Source organism: Macaca mulatta, chromosome 4, assembly GCF_049350105.2.
Source record: "Macaca mulatta isolate MMU2019108-1 chromosome 4, T2T-MMU8v2.0, whole genome shotgun sequence".
Lineage (NCBI taxonomy): Eukaryota > Metazoa > Chordata > Mammalia > Primates > Cercopithecidae > Macaca > Macaca mulatta.
Window position 1 is genome coordinate 70,419,171 of NC_133409.1, and position 23,266 is coordinate 70,442,436.

At 40.5% G+C, this 23,266-nt stretch overlaps 1 protein-coding gene across 12 annotated transcripts in view; it reads left to right on the forward strand.

Annotated features, from left to right (window-relative positions):
* The window catches only part of ESR1 (estrogen receptor 1), a 436,798-nt gene that overhangs the window by 26,342 nt on the left and 387,190 nt on the right, over nucleotides 1-23,266 (forward strand). For 6 of the 12 annotated variants that reach the window (XM_077999571.1, XM_077999568.1, XM_015137107.3 and 3 more), the window contains exon 2: nucleotides 18,972-19,102. The exons of 2 other annotated variants lie outside the window; for them this stretch is intronic. The gene's annotated coding sequence lies outside the window, so the exon portion shown is untranslated. Of the gene's footprint in view, nucleotides 1-7,297; nucleotides 7,466-18,971; nucleotides 19,103-23,266 lie in introns of those variants that run through there. 4 more of the 12 variants (XM_077999572.1, XM_015137108.3, XM_015137110.3 and 1 more) reach the window with 1 other exon arrangement.

Consider the following 23,266-nt stretch of genomic DNA (forward strand, 5'->3'; position numbering starts at 1 on the left):
TATGATCTCAGGGGATTCCAAATCCCCTGGGCCCCCCCCTCCATGTGGATGTTTGTGATGCAGAATGGGGTAAGAAAAACAGGAAAGGCTACACAAATTTTATGAAATAGAAACATGAACATATGGTACCCAGCCAAAGTTTAGTTGTGAGGAAAATGACGTTAAATGCATTTATTTTCTAAATGACGACACAAAATTGGACTCATATTACTATCCGGTTGAAGCATGTTTTATGCTTATGGTGACCTAGCGATCCAAATGCCTGCTCTTTGTTCTTATCCTCTTATGTTCCTTATGCCAATACTGTGCAGCTTAAATAAGTCCTGTCTCCAATGTTATTAGCTAGTTTTGTTCTTTGTTTTCTATGTTTTATCTTTTACTTCTTGTTCCTATTTCAAAGACTTTGAAGGTATTGGGACTTGGGGACATGTCCTTTCCAGTAAAGATTTTGGTATTGTAGAGAGAGCTTTACACACCCAGGTGGGTGTACTTGGGGACTGAGGCTACTCAGTAGCCCTGTAAATGGTCAGAGCCTGCTGTTTCTATTACTTGGAGAGCAAGGTGAATGCAGGTCTCCTTGGATATTGGGGATGATAGAGGGATGTGGATTGTAGAGGAACAGGACTTCTTGCCCCTTCAATTTAAATGGAGATTCATTTGATCGACAAAACAAAACAAAACAAAACATGTATATTCACCAGGCCCTGCGTGAATTACCACCTTGGATGTAGGTGGAGTAAGCCGTATTCCCAGGTAGCCTGCAATCAACTGCAATCCATTGGTGGTAGGAGGCATGGGAGATCCAGAAATAACTCAGGACTAGATTGAACTGGCCACTTATCTAAGAGTGTTATCAAGTGTTCTGTAAATGTGTAAATTCTGATCAGTTATCAGGTTGTCATACTTTTTTTTCTTTTTTTTTTTTGAGTCTCGCTCTATCATCCAGGCTGGAGTACAGAGGCATGATCTCAGTTCACTGCAACCTCCACCTCCCAGGTTCAAGCAATTCTCTCACCTCAGCCTCCTAAGTAGCTGGGGTTACAAGCATGCACCACCACGTCCGTCTATTTATTTATTTATTTTTTTGTAATTTTAGTAGAGATGGGGTTTCACCATGTGGCCAGGCTGGTCTTGAACTCCTGACATCAAGTGATCAGGGCACCTCTGCCTCCCAAAGTTCTGGGATTATAGGCGTGAGCCACTACAACCGGCTGGGTGTAATACAATTCTTCTGTCTCCCTTCCTAGGCACAAGCTCCTCAGGGTCACGTCTGTTCTTTGCTGGCACAGAGGAGATGCTTCAGCAGTGCTTATTGCTAGAGGAGAAAAGTACAAGTGGCATGTGGTAGAGATTCAGAGGAGGGTGAGAATAGGATGATGTTGGGCCATCAGGAAGGTCTCCATGGAGAAGGTGTTCTTTGAGATGAACACTGAGGAAGTGGTGGGATCACACCTGACCTAGATAGAGAAGGGGCTGAAACCCAAGCATAGGATGCTGGGAGCAGGGAAAGAGACGCTGACTGAAGTCGAAGGCTGGAGAGGTTGGCTGGGGCCTGGTGATCAGGGACATGGTGAGTGGTTTGTGCTTAATTTAATCTTGTAGTGACACAATGAGGATGATTAAGCAGGAACATAATCTGGTGAAGGTGTGTTGGATGGATTAGAAATGGTAGAGGCTGTAGGCAATCAGACCAATTAGGACACCATTGCAAAAGTCCAGCTGAGAGCTGAAGAGGATCTGACTTGTGATAGGGAGTAGGAAAAAGAAGGGATGGAGGCTGGAGGAATTTTGGAGATACAGCCTGAAGTTCTTGTAATCCAAACTTCCCCAGAGTATCTCAGCCCAGGAATAAAAATAGGATGAAAACAACAAGAACACAATAATATTTTATCTCTGCTTTCTATCAACTGTTTGCCACCTGCAATCCTTTCCGGTTCTTCCTTCCTGTGGGGCCAGGTGAATAGGCAGATGCTGAGTATCACTGCTGGGCTCACAGAAGCCCCCAGCGTTGGGGGGTCAAGGCTGCGGCTGCTGGTGCCAATCAAAGGCACCCATAGGCAGGACCCTCTTCCACTAAGCTTCATTGCAAATGGGAAGCCTCAAGGCGGGTGCTTTCCTCTGCTAATCGGTACCTGGTACAGGAATCAAGGCTTCCCTTTGTTTGTTCTCAGTGGTTTACAGAGATTTTTCTTCTGTAAAGCAACCGCTCCTCTCACTAAAATTCCGGTGTTTGTGCAAGTTGGGAAGTTAAACTTAGCAACGGAGTCTCTGCTGTATTTAAATATCATTTTTGTCTGACACTGGCCTCTTGTCCTTAGAGGAACTATGTGAATTTCTCCTTTCTGCTCAGAAGTACAACTTAATAGTTGACAAACGTAAACTACCTGAAGGGCCAGACTTCTCTGGATCCTACTTGAGACCTTGCTTCCCACTGAGAAGTGTGTGCATTTGTGTATCTGGGGACCGAGATGGCTGGGAGAGTGGGGAGAAGAAAGACTGAGGGCCAGGTGGGGAGCAACAAGGGTCAGAAAGCTATTTTGGTTCAGCAGTATCAGTAATGTTTTTGTTTTAAATAATTGTCTTCTTCAATGTTGCTTCCTTTGTCACTCCTGTAAATATGAAAGCCCCATTTATTCTTCTAATAGAAAATTTTTTGTAATTATTTCCTCACATGAGATGTTTATGGCTTTATATATGTGTGTATATAAAGAGGAGGCATGTAATTTATGAAAGCAGATTTTAAAAGACTTTCTACAGATGAAATGTAAGGTTCAATTGCATTTTTTCTTTTGGAGATGGGTCTTACTCTGTCACCCAGGCTAAAGTGCAGTGGCACGAACATGGCTCACTGCAGCCCCAAACAATTCTCCCACCACAGCCTCCAGAGTAGCTGGGACCACAGACATGTGCCATCACATCCAGCTAATTAAAAACGATTTTTTTTGTAGAGATGGGGTCTTTCTATGTTGCTCAGGCTAGTCTTGAATTCTAGGCTCAAATTTCTTGATTTCTTCCAAAAGCATTTTCTGCTTGACATTGTTATTTGAAGAAAGACAGCTTTAAAAAATTTAAATAAGGAGACTATTTTTTATCCCTATAAGTTTGGACTAGGGCTTTCATATTGAGTAAAAGACAGTATACAGTGTCATCGAGGATGGGTCATATTATGGCTCTGTTGTCAAATACTCTAGATCTGGACACTGAAAACTGGATTACTGATGGATTTTGTGCCTCTGCTGTAAAAACCAGCACCTGGGGCTGGACGCAGTGGCTCACACCTGTAATCCCAGCATTTTGGGAGGCCGAGGTGGGAGGATCGCGAGGTCAGGAGATGGAGACCATCCTGGCTAACATGGTGAAACCCCGTCTCTACTAAAAATACAAAAAAAATTAGCCGGACCTAGTGGCGGACACCTGTAGTCCCAGCTACTCGGGAGTCTGAGGCAGGAGAATGGCGTGAACCGGGGAGGCGGAGCTTGCAGTGAGCCGAGATTGAGCCACTGCACTCCAGCCTGGGCGACAGAGTGAGACTCCGTCTCAAAACAAACAAATAAACCAGCACCTAGGCCTCGGATGAGTGTTTAGGTAGCTAAACACTCTTGGGTTACGCTGTTCTGATGGGAAAGACCACCAGAGGTGCCCTTGGATACCTGGTAATAAGGGCTATAGAAGAAATTATGGAAATTCTGCGACCCTGTCAGTGACCCATGCAGCTCTAGCCAGAGCCCCACGTGTGTTCATCTCAGCTCATTGGCTTTCTCTGTTCCTGCATAACTTCACTTGCTAGGAGCCTTGCCTTACTTTGGCCTCCATGCCACCCTGAGACACACCCTTTTCTTTTGCACTTATGACCTCAGTGCAGGTTTCCAAATTCATACCCTCAGAGCTTGAATGATTGGTCCAGTTGATCTTTTTCACATTTGGTCGTGTCCTAGGTCACTGGCCAGTCTATAGTTTGGCTGTTGTTTGGTTGGGTGTCTCACCATGGTCCAGTTAGCTGTGATCTGAAGTGGGCTTAGGGTGGGGAGGTTGTGTGAACTTGAGTTGGTTGTTCCAGTAACAAGAGCTGAGAGCATGGCAATTTTCCTTAGAACAATAGCGAGTGAGTAGTCAGGTACTGATTGATATCTCCAGATAAGCGGAGTTTCAATTTTGGTTGTTCTTCATGAGGGAAGTCTGAAGCCCAGAGCTGTTTTGCTAGAGCGATAGAGCTGAGACTGTTTTCAGCAGTGCTCAATGGGAACATCTTTGCTGAGAAGAACGAATGGAGAATTTTGGCAATTCACTGTGTAACTGAGTTCCAGACTCTGCTATCATCTGGGGTGGCAGATAAAAACACATAGTCCAAATAAAAAACCTGATTTTTAATTTTAGCCTGAATCACCCAGATCACAGCAGGACGCTGCTTGAACAGCCCAGACAGATTGCATCCATTTTCTGCTTTACTTTGCTGGTGGAAACCAGGCTGTTAGCGGTTTCTTCTGGAATGGGAGAATGAATCAAAAAAAGGTTAGAACCTGAAAAATTTCTAGAATTTCATTGTTCTGTGCTTCTTAATAAACAATGTGACACTATCAAGGAATGTGTGTTGACCCTCTTTTTTTAAAAAAATAAAGATGTAGTGGATAGCATGATTTTGATGAAATGTCAGGCTTTATTTTTCATTTGAAAAATGTGTGTGAGGGAATCAGGTGTCAGGTGTAATGGCATGATACTGCTCTTTGACTTATACTTATGAGATTAAATTTGTCCTGTGTTTCAATTACACTATTATACTGCTTCATTTAAATTGCTGTTTTCTTATTTTTTTATTGTTCAACCTGTCTAGTAGTGATTAATGCAATTTAATTAGACACTTTTCCTCAAAGGATATATATATATTTTCCCTATAAGAAAGCATAGAATAGTTAAAAAAAATCAGTCCAAGCACACATTTTTATTTTTAGTGATTTCATTAGAACGATAAACTTCAAAATGATTCATAACAACCTTTCTGAATCGATTTGATGGAACTGTTTTTACTCATTCACTGATAAACCTGTCAACAGTTTCCTCTCATGACACATACAAAGCACGTGTGTTCCCATAGTGTGTCCTTGTGTGTAATCCCTTGTGCTGGTTCAGATTCTGAAATGGAGCGTTAAAAGCATGGGGGCTTGAGTTGGTCCATGTGAGTTTGAACCCTGGCCCCAGCTGGTATAGGTACTTAATCTCAGTATCCTGCGGTTTCCTCAACTGTAAAATGGGTTTTTAGTAGTACCTACCTCACTGGGTTGCTGCAAACGTGCTTAAAATAGTACCTGACATCTAGTACAGCCGACCCTCCATATCTATGGGTTCCACATCTGAGGATTCAGTCAACATCTGGTTGGATAAAAAAATATCCAGGAGAATAGCTGCATACCAGGAAAAAAAAAAAAAAAAAAGAAAAAAATATCCAGGAAAAAAAAGTTGTGCCTGTACTGAACATGTACAGACTTTGCTCTTTACATTCTCTAAACAATATAGTATAACATGTATTTACCTCACATTTACATTGTTTTAGGTATTATAAATAATCTATGGGTTATTTAAAGTATACAGGAGGATGTGCATAGGATATATGTAAATACTACGTGATTTTATATCGGGTACTTGTCCTGGAACCAATACCCCAACTCTAATACCAAGGGATGACTATATATGCTTGGAAGACGTTTGCTGTTATTTTTATTCTCTTGCACTCAAGAAAGCACATATTGGAATGCAAGTGAATATCAATAATAGTTTTTTAAAGGATAATTAATCTAATTTATAATTTACATACAATTTACATTGTACATTTATATTTTCTAATGGAAAGGAAATAATCTATAACCTTCATTTCAGAATTCATTAGCTGTCCTATTTTGAGAACTGTTGCTCTATGTAATTTTCATCTCTGTATTGATGTGTAAAACTGGTTTTAACAGGTAGCTAAATGCTGTTTGAAAAGCATACTTCACCCATTCTAGCAAATAAAATAATTGAAGGATTTAATTAATTTTGAAAAAAATATTTCACTTTCAAAACACTTAGACTGTTCAGAGCATGTTATTCAATAATGTACCTTTCATCAGAAATCATAATAAAAACAATAAAAATGCTTACAGAACCCCCACAATGCGTTAGTATACATGATTATTCCTTGGGTAAGAGAATCTTGTTGAGATTTTATGTTCAGTCACTTGAAATTAAATACTTTACATATTAACTAAAATGTGTCCTGCTTTATGTATTCTGGAGAAGTTACTCTCAGACAAATTTACATATTCAAATTATTTTATGGGCTTAACTGACAAGTATAGAGAAGATTGAAGACAGTTAAGATCATTTATTTCAAAATGTTTGAAAGCATTGATTATTTATTTTGGTTTTCTTTCTTTCCCATGCTGGTTTTGAGATGCACCTCTTACTTGGCAGGTGTCCCTCTGTACTGGGTGCTGGGACAGAGAGAAATACAGTAGCAAGAGAGAGATCCCTCCTCCGCCCCGTTCTACCATTCTCACTGCCAGAAAACCAGCCTTTTTCAAGGCTTGTAGAGAAGAAAAAGCGAAAATATTTTTAAAAAGTCATTTAAAGTACCTACTGCATAAACCACAGCAGACATAATGAGATATTAAACTGTCAATATTATTAAAAATTTTTAATATGATTTTACAGCCCCTTTTCTACTTGAAAATGTTTATCTTAGTGTTAGACAAACAATCAATAACCTCATAAACTTAAAAATTGCTGCAGGAAATACCGGACAGTTTATGGAAGGATCATATGACAGAAGGAAGGGCTGAAGAGTGTGAGAAGCTAGACCTCTGCAGGTTACCGAAGTCAAGAACCTCATTAATCAGTAACAAGAAGTGCAGAGCGGGCTTTTGAGTCCATGCCTGAGTAAGAAAGTCCCAAAAAACACTCGCAGAAGGACATTTCCTTGCCCCTGCTTTTAGTTTAGCTGTAGCTAACTTTGGATTAACAAAATTTATGTGCTGAATGAATGTTTTATTTTTTTTTCCAACTCCACATGCCTGTCTAGACTTCAAGCTTTATTATGAATAAAGAGAAAATCGGCTGGATGGCATAAAAAAATTTTCAGGCAGATTAACACACGATTTACCTCTTCTTGAACATCCATCTTAATGGAAGTGCTAAGAAAGTTAGATTCGGGCCTGGCTTGGCAAAAGCAAGGCCACCCCCTCCTCTATTTTTTCAATGAGATTTTCCAATCCTAGTCAAATGGTGGTGCTAGTTCTTTATTTTTGAGTTACTGCATTTCCTAATTTCATGGTCATAACAGCCTCCTGTCTACCGACTCAGAACGGATTTTACCAAAACTGAAAATGCAGGCTCCATGCTCAGAAGCTCTTTAACAGGCTCGAAAGGTCCATGCTCCTTTCTCCTGCCCATTCTATAGCATAAGAAGACAGTCTCTGAGTGATAATCTTCTCTTCAAGTAGGTACTCCTATTTCTTCTCAATTTATTTTTTCCTTTTTGATATAATGTGCTACTGTTTACAAGCATATTGTAACTTCAGAGCTTACCTCTCATCTTTAAAAAATGTTCATTTTTTTGTCTTTCTGCTCCAAGGATATTTTGCAAAGTTACTGGCAAGTATTCCTGGGATGATATAATGTGAAATCTAAACTTGGTACCGTGGAAATTCACTTCTAGAATAATATTTGGCTGAGGCAGAGGGCAATCCGACTACCCTTTTCTTAGTACAGCACACACAGGCTGCCTGTCTGTTCCAGATAACATATATTTATTGAATCTAGCACTAGCTAGGAGACACTATATTGTTGAACTGTGTTAGAATTTTAAAAGTTCTTAATTGGACAAATCTCAGACTAGCATGAACACACTACCTGTTTTCTTAATCTTTGGAGCCATAACTTATGTGAGTTTGAACTAAGCGATGTGAATAAGCCATTATTTGTTTCCTAAAGGCAGTCAAGTTTTCTGAAAAGCTACACATTTAGCAGCACAAGAACGAGCCCCTCTGTCTTGAAACTGGCCTCTGATTTTAAGCAAGGTCTTTTGAGTCCTGGTGTCCCATTTTCTCAGTTCCTTTTTGCCTCACGATGGCACATACATAATGATTCCACCACATATAGCAGTGGGCTACTCGGGTAATGATGTGGCAGTCACAAGGCAGGGCAGAATACTTTCATTTTGGTTAGAGGAATGCCACATGTCTTAGGAAACGCTCGTTGAACTGTAAGTTTCATGCTTTGTCAAGATAGGCAGTATTCTCTCAAACAAGTCCGTAGGAGCCAACATGATTAAAAGATTTTAAAGCAGTTTACTCGATAGAAGGGTTGGACTTTATGAGGACTTGTGATCATGACAACGATTCCTGCTTAAAGATGCCAGATTTTTAATGCCTTTATGTGCCAGATCTAATAGGCTTACAGAGCAACTCCATGTATATGAGGTTGCTGGGAAACTCATCTGGTTTTGAATGTGGTATATACATATTTTAATGTTGAGAGTAAACTTAGGAAGACCAGGTAGAAGTATTTGAATTGAATTCTGAAATGTACAGAGAACTTAAATTGGATGAGAATGTTGGAGAACCATGGATGGTTCAGGGTCCATTTGTGTACCATAAAATCCCTTCCTATTTCTCAAATGCAAATGTTTTCTTTGATTTTGTTAATATCCTGTGATGACTGCCCAGTAGGCCTTGGAATGCATGCAGATAATGCTGTAGCAGTTGGATAAAATACTCTAGAATGTCAGATTTTCAAGGAAATTAGAAATAAACACAATGTAGGTAAAAGATATGACATGTAGGAAAAAAGCAAAATTTTCCTTAAGAATACGAGGGTCGTATTTACGAGTAGAAGATTTTTCTTAGACACTTGGAGATACTTGTTTTGTTCTATTGCTTGTGACAATCAAGGAAAGGAATAAAGCTCTTGTGTCTTAAACTTGCAGGAAGAACAAAGTCCAACTATCTTTTGTTTCTGAGAACTCTGTGTCTTTTTGTTCAATATTGGGTTTAGAGCTAGCTACCATCTACCTTCCCTTCAAACACGCACTCTACACCTCCACACAGTATAAGTGTTTACATCAGGCATCTGCTAAATATTTTCACATGGTTATCTGCGGTCTTCTCTGAGTCTATCTGCATTCATTTATCCTAGCTGGTCAGAACAATCACTTGGGCTGAGGGCCTGGTGGTTGAGTTTACTTTGCTTTGAATAGGGAACAGCTGTGCTCCGTGACGGCCGATTGGCTATTTGGAAAAAAGAGCAAGGAAGAGAGTGACTCTGGGTAGACCATCCACACTGTTTGTAAAAAAAAACTCATAGCATAGTCTTCACCTATGGCAGTGGAGATATTGATGGTCCTGTCCACCCGCCTCTATCAGGAGAGGGTTTCCATTGTTAATTTCTGAGAAAGAGGCGCCATCTGTGAAACCTACTGCATATTGTCTAATGAAGTGCTATTTTCAAAGGCATACACTGTACAGGTAAGAGTGGTGTGCCTGCCTTCTGGGCAACATCTCGTTAGACTTCCTCTGAATCATTCCCACTGGACACAACAGCAAAAACGTACACATCATTGAATTTTATGGTTCTATCTAGGGTGTATAACATTTTTCTCTCTGAGAGTCTGTGATTCCTTCAGAGAATAAAGGAGCTTACGCTATCCATCCGCCCCTAAAAATATTCTGCTAGAAAGCTGATACGTCTGCTCAGGTTTTCCACAGCACATCACTCTTCAGTAAGAATTCTGATATTAAGTAGTGTAATTCAAACCCATGGAAAATGACTGAGTATCAGCCATAGCTCCCACCACTCTCTAGCTGTGCAATTAGAGGCAGATTATTTCGCCTCCTGCCTTGAATTTCTCATCTGCAAAGTGGGAGTACTAAAAGTAGCTACCAGCTATGATTATATGGAATAAATGAGATTAAGCCACTCATTAAACTCCTTGCAGTTTCCAAGCATTAGAAACTCAGTATGAGGAAGTTATTTCTATTCTAAGCCTAGCACAGTGCCTGGTACTCAACAGATGTTGGTTGAATCAATGAAATAATTCAAGGACAGCACCAAAGCTGCTAGGAGTTTATGAACATCTGATCATAACTGGAAACTTGATCTAAAAAACAAAGGGCAGTCAATCCAATCAACTGAGCATGCCATCTGTTGAAATGCTGCTGCTTCCGTAATGAAAATAAAGTGTTAGAAGAGAAAGTCCAGAAACCTCCATCATCCTTTCTTCCATCATTCCTCTCCTTTGTGAGTATCTTTGTGATGAGAAGGGTAGCAAAAAAATCTTGCTGAGATGAGCATGTCAAAAATGTGTTACAAATGCTTCACATTCCCTTTCACATCAACAGAAGCATGTTGCTTCATTGTTGGGCAATGTCTTAGTCTATGCACACATAGAGCTGTATGCTGATTTTTTTTTTTGAGGCGGAGTCTCACTCTTTCGCCCAGGCTGGAGTGCAGTGGCGTGATCTCAGCTCACTGCAACCTCTACCTCCCAGGTTCAAGCAATTCTCCTGCCTCAGCCTCCAGAGTAGCTGGGATTACAGGCATGTGCCACCATGCCCGGCTAATTTTCATATTTTTAGTAGAGACGGGGTTTTACCATGTTGGTGAGGCTGGTCTCAAACTCCTGACCTCAAGTGATCCACTCGCCTTGGCCTCCTAAAATGCTAGGATTACAGATGTGAGCCACCACACCCGGCTGCATGCTGATGTTCTAATTCAGTGTGATACCAAAGACCTGAGATAGTCTCTCCCTCACTGGCCCCATAATATATGCCCATGAGGTGGTAATAATAACAACTATAGTAGCACCTAAGGTTGGAGGGGGGCTCTTATTTTGTGCAATGCTTTTTATAGTATTATCACGTGCAATTCTCACAGCAACCCCAGGTAGTGAACAATGTTATGATTCCTGTTGTACAAATGAGGAAACCAAGGCTTTGCAAAGCTAGGTAACATGCCCAATATTACACAGCTTCAAAGGCGACAGCCCTAGGACTTGAAGACAAACTCATCGAATTCCAAAGCTCATGCTTTTAGCCATTACTTGAGACAGTATTAACTTTTAAAGTTTGTAATCAATAAGAATTTGGCATTGGGAAAGCAAGTTGAGCATCTGGGGCTGATGGGAGATAATATTACACCCTCTCTTAGCCTCAGTATCTTCATCTGTAAAATGGGAATAATTACATCTGAGTCACAGAAGTTTTGTGGCTCTTCATGAGGATTACATAAAGTAATGCGTGTAAGAGAGTTTTGTACAAAGCTCACTTTTATAAAATGCAAGTTGTGGCCAGGCTCCGTGGCTCAGGCCTGTAATCCCAGCACTTTGGGGGGCTGACGTGGGTGGATAACCTGAGGTCAGGAGTTCGTGATCAACCTGGCCAATATGGTGAAACCTGTCTCTACTAAAAATACAAAAATTAGCTGGGTATGTTGGCATGGGCCTGTAATCTCAGCTACTTGGGAGGCTGAGGCAGGAGAATCGCTTGAACCTGGGAAGTGGAGGTTGCAGTGAGCCAAGATTGCGCCATTGCACTCCCACCTGGGCAACAAGATGAAACTGCATCTAAAAAAAAAAAAAGAAAGAAAATAAAGCAAGTTGTTATATGCAATGCATAAATTATTACTTAGTTACGTGTAAAATCTTCCCACCAAGTGAATGAGGGTTCACCTGGCTGTAGTACTATGAGATAGATATGGGGGCAGATTGGTTTATGCTTCTCAAAAACAGAAAATGTGCAGGGGTGGAAGTGTGGGTGGGGAGTCTGGGCCTTCCTGGCATGTGGCAAAGCTGGAATGTAAGAGAGTACGGCAGCAGGATGGATGGGGTTTTGGGGGTATGGTGGTAATCCTGTTTTGGGGGTCACCCCTCCAGTATTCAGGGATGTTCTCTGATTTCTTTTGAGAAGACAAGTGGTTAGGAGCTTCCCTAGCCTTTCTGTTGTAAAAACCATCAAGATCCTTGTTGAATGCATACCTGGAGCTTGGTTTCCCTAAGCACAGCCTTTAAGAACTTCATCTGGCTTTAGTCTCCTATTTAAAGCTGCCACCCACTCTCAATTTTTTGGGTTTTCCTGCTAAGAATGAGTATAACATGGGCAGTCTTTCAGTTCTCCTTTCTTGCTGCCTGGAAGACAACACACAGGCCAATCACAAGGAGGAAGAGACAGGCCCCAACAAGTTGACAGTCCTAGAGAGCTTAGTGTGAGTAGACTTGCTGAGGTTCCTGACTTTTGCCGGAATAGAAGAGTACCACTGGCTTCTAGACATTTCTTTTCTCAACTGTTTCCTTGTCAAAATGACCAGCAACTCAGCTCCCTAAACATACGTCCTTCCCTAGATTGGTTCAGAGGAAGCCATCAAGGTCCTTTTGCAAATGGATGATCTGCAGTTTTGAGATCCTTCTTTCCTCTGCTGTTCATAGAAATGGTCTCATTGGAATAGTCCCTTTTGGAATATTACTAAGGACACCAAGAAATCCACAAGAAAATTTGAGTGTATCTGACAGAAGAAATTTGGCTTTTGTACTCTAATAATTATTTATTAGATGTAATAACTGGTCAGAATTTATTTGCTTAAAACCATGTAAAGAAAGCTGCTTAATAAAGATAATCGCATCACATATAGTATCCGTTTTAGTATCTTTCACCTTAAAACTATGTGACAAATAAAGACACAAATTGCTCTTCCTTTCCAATAAGCAATTTTGGAAATTCCTTATTGTGAAATTCCAAATTTTAGAAAATTTACAAAATTTAAGATTTTGTACCTACCTGCGTCAAGTTTTCCGAAAGAACATTTAAAGATTAATGTTACTTAGAATCCAATATATGAATAGTTTAATTTAACTCATATTGTTAAATTCTTTTTCTAATTTTATTTAAGAAATGAGTAATGTTGACAAGGGCCTTGCTGTGGTTTATTACGGCCTGTCCTGGAGTCTCTATTCCCAGCTAGATTAAAAGTGCCTCAGGGCTGGGCGTGGTGGCTCATGCCTGTAATCCCAGCATTTTGGGAGGCTGAGGCCAGTGAATCATTTGAGGCCAGGAGATTGAGACCAGCTGGCCAACATGGTGAAACCCTGTCTCTACTAAAAATACAAAAAATTAGCCGGACATGGCGGTGCATGCCTGTAATCCCAGCTACTTGGGAGGCTGAGGCAGGAGATTCACTTGAACCTGGGAGGTGGAGGTTGCAGTGAGCTGAGATAACACCACTGCATTGCAGCCTGGGTGACACAGAGAGACACCATCTCAAATAAATAAATAAGAAATAAATAAATAATAAATAAATAAAAATAAAAAGTGCCTCAGGTGCATAGATGGGGTTCTTTAGGATTGCACCCTGTGCCTTGGGAAGTGCCTGGTACACACTGGTGTTTGGCACATAATTGTAGTGTGAGATTGAGCCTGACATGTTCCTTGATCCCTAGACAATCTCTATCAGGTATGATCAGTAAGGCACATAATATGATATAGGACTATTACATAGTAGTGCACTATAACATGTGCCTAAAGCCATAACGTCAACTAATATAATTCAGCAGAGTAGAATGTGAAGAGCGCTTGCAGAGTGATGAGCACCGTGGTGAGAAAGCATAAAGAGAAGAAGGTATTTCTGGGTTGGTGCAGGATGGTTAGGGATAGCTTTGGGTAGGAAATGACTCTTGATCATGACCTTAAAGGATAGGTAATGTTTACACGGGAAGATACAAGGAAAAGGAGGCGCATAATGAAAGGCATAGGGGAGAAGGTTTTGGGAAACCATCAGTCTGACAGAAACATAGTTAAGAAAAGTGCAGGGTGGTGGTAGGAGGTAATTTGGAAGTAGAGAGTCAGATGTCCTATTAAGGAGCTTGGACTTTGTCTTGTAGGCATTAAAGATGTTGGTGTAGGATTGGAATGAAATAATGACTTAATCTTAGAAAAATACTGTGTGGATTGAAGTTTTCAGATGAAGAGTGGGTACATCAATTTTAGGTGATAGAAATAGTTCAAGAGAGGTGTCACACCATTTAAAAAATCTTTTAGGACTTGCTTTTTGAAATCATGATTGTTTATGGTTGTAAAGATTTTGTTTCAGAAATGACTGGTGGAGAAAGAAGTGTATTGAGAGTCAAAAGATGGGACTATGCCACTGATGGGCACAGCGAAAAGCTGCAAGACGGTGCCCCGTCTTCCCAACTGTAAAATGGGCATAACAACTACCAGACTTCCATCAAAACATTACGCTAGCGATACGATGAAGACTAAGTGATAGAACTTTAAAAGGCAGCATGCCTCATATGTGTAAAATGCTATTTACTTGGAATATTTTTGTAGTAAAATTATTTTCTTTGGACAAGATATAGATTCAGAAGAAAATGATCATATTTCTATGAGATTAGGATTCAGACCATTAGAACTTTTTTTTTTTTTTTTGAGACAGAGTCTTGCTGTGTCGCCCAGGTTGGAGTGCAGTGGCCGGATCTCAGCTCACTGCAAGCTCCGCCTCCCGGGTTCACGCCATTCTCCTGCCTCAGCCTCCCGAGTAGCTGGGACTACAGGCGCCCGCCACCTCGCCAGGCTAGTTTTTTGTATTTTTTTAGTAGAGACGGGGTTTCACTGTGTTAGCCAGGATGGTCTTGATCTCCTGACCTCGTGATCCGCCCGTCTCGGCCTCCCAAAGTGATGGGATTACAGGCTTTTGCCACCTTGCCCAGCAGAACTTTTTATATTTATTAAATAGCTACTTTATGTTGGGTACTGAATAAGTCTTATTTTTAACACCTCATTTCCTTTACAAAATGGATGGAATCTTTGGACTAGGGGAAATGTATGGTCCCTGCAGCTGTAGTATTTTATGATTCTATAGCTTTTGCCTTCAGCAACCTTCTCTTAGAATCGTGATTTAAGGGCTGGGCGTGGTGGCTCACACCTGTAATCCCAGCACTTTGGGAGGCCGAGGAGGGCAGATCACCTGAGATCAGGCATTTGAGACCAGCCTGGCCAACATGGTGAAACCCCGTCTCTACTAAAAATAAAAAATTAGCCCAGTGTGGTGGCATGCACCTGTAGTCCCAGCTACTAGGGAGGCTGAGGCAAGAGAATCACTTGAACCTGGGAGGTGGATGTTGCAGTGAGCTGAGATTGTACCACCGCACTCCAGCCTGGGCGACAGAGCATTTAAGCCCGGTGGCTCACACCTGTAATGCTAGCACTTTGAGAGGCTGAGGTGGGTGAATTGCTTTTGCTCAGGATTTTGAGACCAGTCTGGGCAACCTGGCGAAACCCCATCTCTATAAAAAATACAAAAATTAGCTGGTTGTGGTGGTGCACGTCTGTAGTCCCAGCTACTTGAGAGGCTGAGGTGAGAGGATGACTTGAGCCCAGGAGATCCAGGCTGCAGTGAGCTGACATAGTGCCACTGCACACTGCATTCCAGACTGGGCAACACAGCAAGACTTTGTCTAAAAAATAAAAAATAGTGACTTAAGATACTGACAGTATAAGCGCAACCAAACCCATGGGCATCTGTGCTGGGAATAAAAGACAGACGTGTTTTCATTGCACTGATTTAGAACTCTGGTTGGAAAGGAAAACTGAGATCTCTCCCGCAGTTGCCTAAAATGCTTTATAGTTATGGGAATGGAAAAGCTGAACTCTGTGATTTGTGGGTAGAGGGAAGGAGGACGAGTGTCCTTTCTGATTTCCTCTTTTTCCTTCTCTTCCAAGGGGAACTAAAAGGCTAGGGCAACAATTTAAAAAGAAAAGGCAAGGAGCTACTAGGGGCAGAGTTGGGAGGGAAAAAGGCCAAACCCACTAAACAATTTCACTTCAGTTACAGTAAATCTCAAATGATGATGCTACACTCCTGAGAATGTTCCATGGTGGAAATGCCTGGGCTTTGAAGTTTGAGCAGGGAAGTACCAGGAGAGGGTGACATGATAACATTCAGCAGGAAGAACACTGCTCTTGTCTGTTTGACGGTCCTATTCCTCCAGATCACTCAGTCTTCACCAATCAAGCACATAGCTCCTTCACATGTCATTTGTGGAGGGAAAGACTCCTAGGAAAATGTTTTCTAGGAAAGGGAAAAAAGCAGAAAGGAAAGGTCTCCTGCTTGCTACAGCATCCGTGTTGCACAAGCAGTATTAATGTAGTGGGGTATTAATCACTTAGAAGAGTTCACGTATTATTCCTATCTGGGCTCTGCAGGGTCCTTTCTTCACTTCTTTCTCACCATTTGGATTCTGTCCATTTTACTCCTCCCTCTGCACTTGGAATGGAAGCGAAATTTGTTGTGCCAATTCTCTACTTGTTAGAAGCCATGGTAATGTTTAGTAGGGGAAAAGATTTGTACTGCTACATGGAAGGAGGTTTTGCGATTATTTAAGGCTTTATTTTGTTGATGGGATTCCTAGAATCTACTACCACTGGGTACACTAGACAAGTTTGTAGATTTACAAAAGTGTGGAAAGCATGGGTTGCACTTGACTTCTTTATCCAGCTCTTTGGTTCTAAATTTATTGCCAATTTTATTTATCAAACCTATTCTCAGTGGAGTAGTATTTTCTGTGGTCACAAGGAAACATCTGTGAGCTTAAACCTTAGAGGCAGATAGCCAGTTAGAACATTTGGCATATGAAGCTTAGATAGCAGAGGAGAAAAATTAATCAAGGCAACCCTCAAAAATACTGAGAAGGCAACTAAGAAAAATTTCTTATCACTGACAGACTGCAGTATTGAGTTCGTGTTAATTAGGAAATGTCAGAATACATAATGAATCAATGAGGAGTGTCATATTATGGCAAGTTTCAATGTTGGTGTCAATCTTGACTACCAAGATTTATGGTAGATTATATAATGGAATCCTGAGTTCTGAGAGATCAAAGGAAAATGCTGGCTCTTTCTTCATCCATTCTCTTAGGTCAGGCCTACCCAGCAAGAAGCCAAGTTGAGAATTGAGCAATTATCTGAAGTGGGCAGTGGAGACGGCCAAACCAGATAATATATAACCAGAAAGTCACCATGGAGGGAAAATGTGGACTGAAAATAGGATAAGGGGTGGAGGTAGAATGTCAAGCCATTTGGTCAGTGTCCACAGTCCAGATTTACTGAATAACAGCCAATTCCTTACTTCATGTGGTTATTTAGAGCAAGACTAAAAGACTAGAGTGAAAAAAAAAAAAAAGAGTTCATTACTAAGGTTGTTGCATGTTTGTGCAAAATTTCTTCAAATCTCTATTATTATCTGTTACATGTCTAATTCTGAGTACTTCCAGGGATTGCGTTTCATTACTTTAGATTAGTGGGTTGAAGTGGTGGAGGAAGCCCATATAATCTGACTTACATGGAGAAAACAGGTCTTTTTTATAGTTTAGTTCAGTGTTATATTTAATTAGCCTTCTTTTCCCTCCATAACGCATGCTTATGAATTTTCCCCTTAAAATTCTGAACCTCTGACCTTTATCATTTCCTCATGGAGCAATTTCTGTATCTCCTTAACTTTAGTAGAACATAGCAATGAAATATACAAGTTCCCTATAATAGAATTTGGGTGAATTTTGATTTTCTAAAAACACAACTACCAAAGTCTCAGGACCAGTGTGGTACTTTTTTCTTCTATTTGATATGGAAACCATAAACTACCTACTTTGAGCAGACGTTTCCCACTCCTAAAACATAGCTATCTGTCCACTGTCCCCTGTAAATCTGTCGGAGTGCACCTGCTAATTCTGAAGCCTCCCTAATACAATGTTAAACTTTCCTTTTCTTTTTTTTTTTGAGGAAAGAAATTGTAAATTAGGTTCACTGTTGCTTGGAATTAGGAAAAAAACAAAAATAAAAACCCAGGCATACTAATATTTCAGATGGAAAAACAAAGCTACGAATTTAACAAGTTTTTCCCCCTCACTCTATCATGTCTTGTACATTTAAAGCTGTTATACAACATTTTAAAAACAAACCAAAAAAACCCAGGGCCTTTTTCCAATAGCTTAGCTGATGACCCACAGTAAAAACATGCCCCATGGAATATTCTTAAAGCACCCCAAGGGAGTCTACTGAAATAATTTACAATAAAGGAAAAATTCAGAAGAATTTTACATACAAGTAAAAATTAAGAACGTTGTTTTATAAGCAATAGGGAAAAGCTGTATTAAGTTGCATTGCTCAATTTCTCACTTGCTCTGTGCAGTGACTACTTTTTTGACCATGTAACAACGTCTGAATCTTCGTGGTGAAATCATACCTACCACAGCCACAGCAGGTTTTGTTCTGCTGCTGCACATGTGATTTGAGATACTGTGGGTTGGGAGATTTTTTTTTTTTTTAATTTCTAATGGTAAAATGGATCTATAGAAATGGAAGTCATCTGTAATCCCAGCACTTTGAGAGGCTGAGGCGGGTGGATCACCTGAAGTCAGGAGTTCGAGACCAACCCTGCCAACATGGTGAAACTCCGTCTCTACTAAAAAGATAAAAAATTAGCTGGCAGGCGTGGTGGTGTGTGCCTGTAGTCCCAGGTACTTGGGAGGCTGAGGCAGAAGAATTGCTTGAACCCAGGAGGCGGAGGTTGCAGTGAGCTGAGACTGCACCATTGCCTTGCACTCCAGTCTGGGTAGCAAGAGCGAAACTACGTCTCAAAAAAAATAGAAGAAATGGAAGTCATCCCATGGGCCTGAGTTGGTGTAGTGGATTATGGCCTGTACATAAATGAAGAAATGCTTGCCAGTGGCGTCAACAGTAACTAGCTTAAGCCCTACTCAGCTTTGTGAAATAATGTAATCAAGGAATTTGATCTGAACAGGTAAGCCAAACATTGATTCTTCAGTGCCTATTGATAAGTGAGACTACTTTTCTTTTTACAGCCTCATTTCACTTAAGTGGGGAATCAAACTAGCTTTAATTAAGGAAATCTGTAGAAATCATTCACCTGTCCCTTTCCTTCTCTGTTAAAAAAAACAAAAGGGAGAAGAAAACTAGGAAGGAGTAAGCACAAAGATCTCTTCACGTTCTCCGGAACTGTAGTAGCAAATAGCAGCACGGCGCTTCTTGAAAAAGGATGTAGATTTTAATCTGAACTTTGAACCGTCATTGAGGTATGTGTGAACATACTAGTTTCCTCTTTCTCTCTCCCGACTTTGTCCATGAACTCATAGGATCTAATTTGGTCATCAGTTTGGAGAACGATTTTTCATTTAATTTCTTTCATGATCAAGTATGTATTGTCAGGCGCTTAGCAGTACACCTACTATCTGATGTGCACTCTACGTGTGTTGCTTAGGTTGAAATTAAGGATACAATCTATGCACTACCACCGTTTAAAAAAATCCCTGACGCCTACTGTGTGGGTGAGGTTTCTTTGCATATTATCAGAGAGGTTAACCAATTTATTTACATACTCCGTAGTCCACTCTAAGTACGGAAAACCCAAGTTTTTTTTTTTTTTTTTCTTAAGAAGGAGTTTTTATTTCATTCTTTTTCCCTCAGAGCTTTACCATGGTTTCCAGCAAGTGAAAACATTTCTTGATTTGAATTTCACAACCTCCTTCTCCTCTTGCCAGTTGTGTGGTGCTAATAGGAAGCATAATGTGAGTGTGCATTTAATTTAACCCTAAAATAGGAGAACATCTTCAGAATACAGACTTTATATATTCAGTGACCTACCTGAAAATAGAGACATAATTCTAACCTTCTCAATCATTAAGAAACATTTCTATTGAATTTAATTATTCAAAGCAACAGGTAGCAGTTTCACAAGAGAAAAGAAAAGCCTTACCACTTGTATTTGTGGTCACCAAGTAATGACATTATTTTTTATTTAAAATTAAGATAAAATAACTTACTGTCAAGTCCATTTCTCATTTCCTCCATAGAACATTTTAAAACTAGTTCACAAACCTCTTGAAAAGTCATGTCTCTATTACAATGAAAGTGCAAATTGTCACCATTGCCTAGAAGTCAACTTGAGGGGCTGTGTATCTATGTAGCATTTTGCAAATCCAGTAGCAGCCACGTGATAGGAAAGATTAAATGCACCCCTGATTTGTGAATACTACCCTAGCCTTCAAAATGTTCAAAAGCACAGGAAGTCTGGACTTTTAAAAATATAACCTGCCCAAATTGCAAGGGAGGGGTTGGGTGTAGGACCTAGGTCTGTCTGCCAATCAGCTTGAGATGCCAGTGGACTAAACCTGACTTCACTAAAAACCAGACTGGCAACTATTACTCAGCGTGGTAATTTCCTAATTGTAGAACTGGCCTGTTTGGTGAAGTATTTCAGGAAAATTTTTAACTGGACCTTTTCTACCCTACTGCATAGGAAATGAAGGTTTCTAGGCAAAGACTTTACTTAGTGACTAACCAAAAATGGTAAATAAAGTCACCAGTTCCAGGCTTAGCTACTGTCCTCAAAAGTGCTGCAAGACTGGTCAGGCCAGTCTTCTGAGGCTGGAGGTGCATGTGGAACCCCCAGAGCCTTGTCTGCAAGGGCATGGCTGACTGCAGGCTGTTTAGAAGCACCCTGCCCCGTGAAACTCCTCTGGCTTAGGAATTTTAAACAGTTCTAGTTCTAATCTCTCTGCTCAGAGTCTGAGCAGCTGTCAATGAGCTCTCCTGTGAATCACGGAAATGTTCATGGGTGAGCTGCTCTAGCTTCTTACTTCCAAGTAGAAGGTGCCTTGTAACTCTTTGCCAGCTTGATACAGTGAGTTCGATTCATCTTTTGGGCAGCAGGGAGAGATAGTGAAGAAGGAGGGGAAACAAAGATTTTAATATATAAATGAGTCTTGCATCTAGCTGAGGTTGAACAAAGTAGGAGAACCAGTGCAAGTCACTGGGGGTATGGATCTCATACCATTTTCAGCATGCACCTCCCTTTCTCTCTTTTTGTTTCTACACATGTCAGTCCCTGAGTAGTCTTGCATTGCTTTTCCCACTTTGAAGTCTTAGATTCAAAACCGATGATTCCAGAAGGGTCTAAGGTGCCATTGCTGAGACTTTGAAAGAGACCTGAAGCAAACTGTTTGGATTCTAGATGCCATTGTGCATCTGCCTGAGTAACTGTGTCACTTAGGTTGGTCACCAGAATAATTCTCCTTCATTTTTGCTGCCCTTCCAATTCATAAACAACACTGAACATCAGTGGTTCTCCCATAATCAAATATATTTGGCTCTATTAATATTAAAATTTGGTCTTGAGTAGAAAGATTCTAAGGGCTAAAAAGTAAAAGATGTAAAATGTATGTTGATAGGTTAGTGTAGAAGCCACACACGGGGTTTTCTCCACTCCCACTCTTTCATTTTTTTTAAGATCCAACACTCAAATTACAAAAGTCTATTTTTTTTTTTTTGGAGACTGAGTCTCACTGTGTCACCCAGGGTGAAGTGCAGTGGTGCAATCTCAGCTCACTGCAACCTCTGCCTCCCGGGTTCAAGCGATTCTCCTGCCTCAGCCTCCTGAGTAGCTGGGATTACAGGCGCCCGCCACCATGTCCGGCTAATTTTGTATTTTCAGTAGAGATGGGATTTCACCACGTTGACCAGGCTGCTCTTGAACTCCTGACCTCAGGTGATCCACCTGCCTCGGCCTCCCAAACTGTTGGGATTACAGGCATGAGCCAACGCCCCTGGCCACAAAAGTCAATTCTGAACTTAAAACATAAAAGTTCCATTTCTTTTATGGTCTACTTAGTCATGTCTGGAGTCAGTGAGCTCAGTCAAGTGGTTTGTAGAATGACAGTTGTGATACCTATTCGTTTATCCACCAGATTATTTTCTGCTCTCCATGGTGCTTTATAGAAAACAGTTTATTCAGTCATTACAATAGCTCTAGGAGCGGGTTTCATTAAACCCACTTTCTAGGAAAGCGAACTAAGGCTTAGAAAAATCAAGTAATTTGCTAAAGACTACCCAGCTGGTAATGATATGACAGGAGTTGAACTTAGGACAATAACTCAAGATCTTGGTCCCTGTAAATATGGGTTTCCAGGTTATGTATGCAGGCAGAGGGCTTAGATCCTGAAGGAAATACAGAAGCAGTATAAAAAGGAAGGATCTCTTCCCATAGGAAGCTTGTCATCCATTGAATGAGGAACTCAGATTTCCACTGTGAAATGATATTTGTATCCCCATTGTGTGAGAGATATGGGGACTCTGATCATCATAAAAGCACATTTTTCCTGCCTATAAATGATGCTTAATAGAGCTGGCAGATTATATGTATCTGGAACACTTTTACTTAGCAGAAAGACAACAGGCTAGGATTAGCTGACTAGTAATTTTATTTATCAAGCTCAATTCCCATGCTGACTTCTCTTCCACTAGTGAAAATGTGTCATCAGACTTGGTACCAAACTGGAGAGGTGAAAGGATCCTTTGACCAGTATAATAGCCATGCCATCAGTTTTGCTTTCCTAGTTAAGTTTGATATGGATTAATGATCTACATCATTATTTTGGGGGTTTCTAAACACATATGAACTAAAGACGGAAAAGATGATGGAAAAGATGGAAAGAGATGACTCAGATGTACAAAGGCTTGCAGAGAGAAGGATAAGCCAAAAAATTGGTAAATCACACATGAATAATCAAGAACTGACTACAATATAATAATACGTGTTCATTTCCACTAATGAATAAGCTGCCATTATGTCTCCTCATTCTCTATTTGGGACAAATTACTTCTCTGCTGTATTTCCATTCTTACAGGTACCTATCTGCTGTGATTTTTCTCAGTTTTGGCTTTATCTTGTTGCTTTAATCTTGTCTCTAAGTAAATTGCAACCCAGTAAATATATTCCAGTATTGTTTATTGTAATTCCTGCCTTTATGTCAGGTGGCAAAAGGAAGGGACTTGTTTTATTAGTTTATCAGTCTGGGTGTGTGCTAAGAAGAGCCTTAGTACACGCTTTGATTATGGTAGATTGGGTCTAAAAGATTCAGCTGGTTTCTTCCATTTATTTTGGTCTGTCTGCATAACAAGGTCACATAGTTGATTATAGCAGTTTTCTGTGTGTCATATTGTTGGCCTGACACATGATATCAAATAAGAGGTACCAGAATTTTCTGTGCAGTCTGAAGCTGTGTGTGTACAACGACAAGTGAAAAATCTTAATTATTTGGACTTTTGGGTTCCATGATGCCAGAGAAAGCCAGACACCAGGAGCTGGAATCAGCTAAGACCTAAGACCCTGCATGCACATACAGATGTTTGCATTTTCTTCCTATTGCAACATTCAGCCATTGCTTTGGCAACTATTTCAA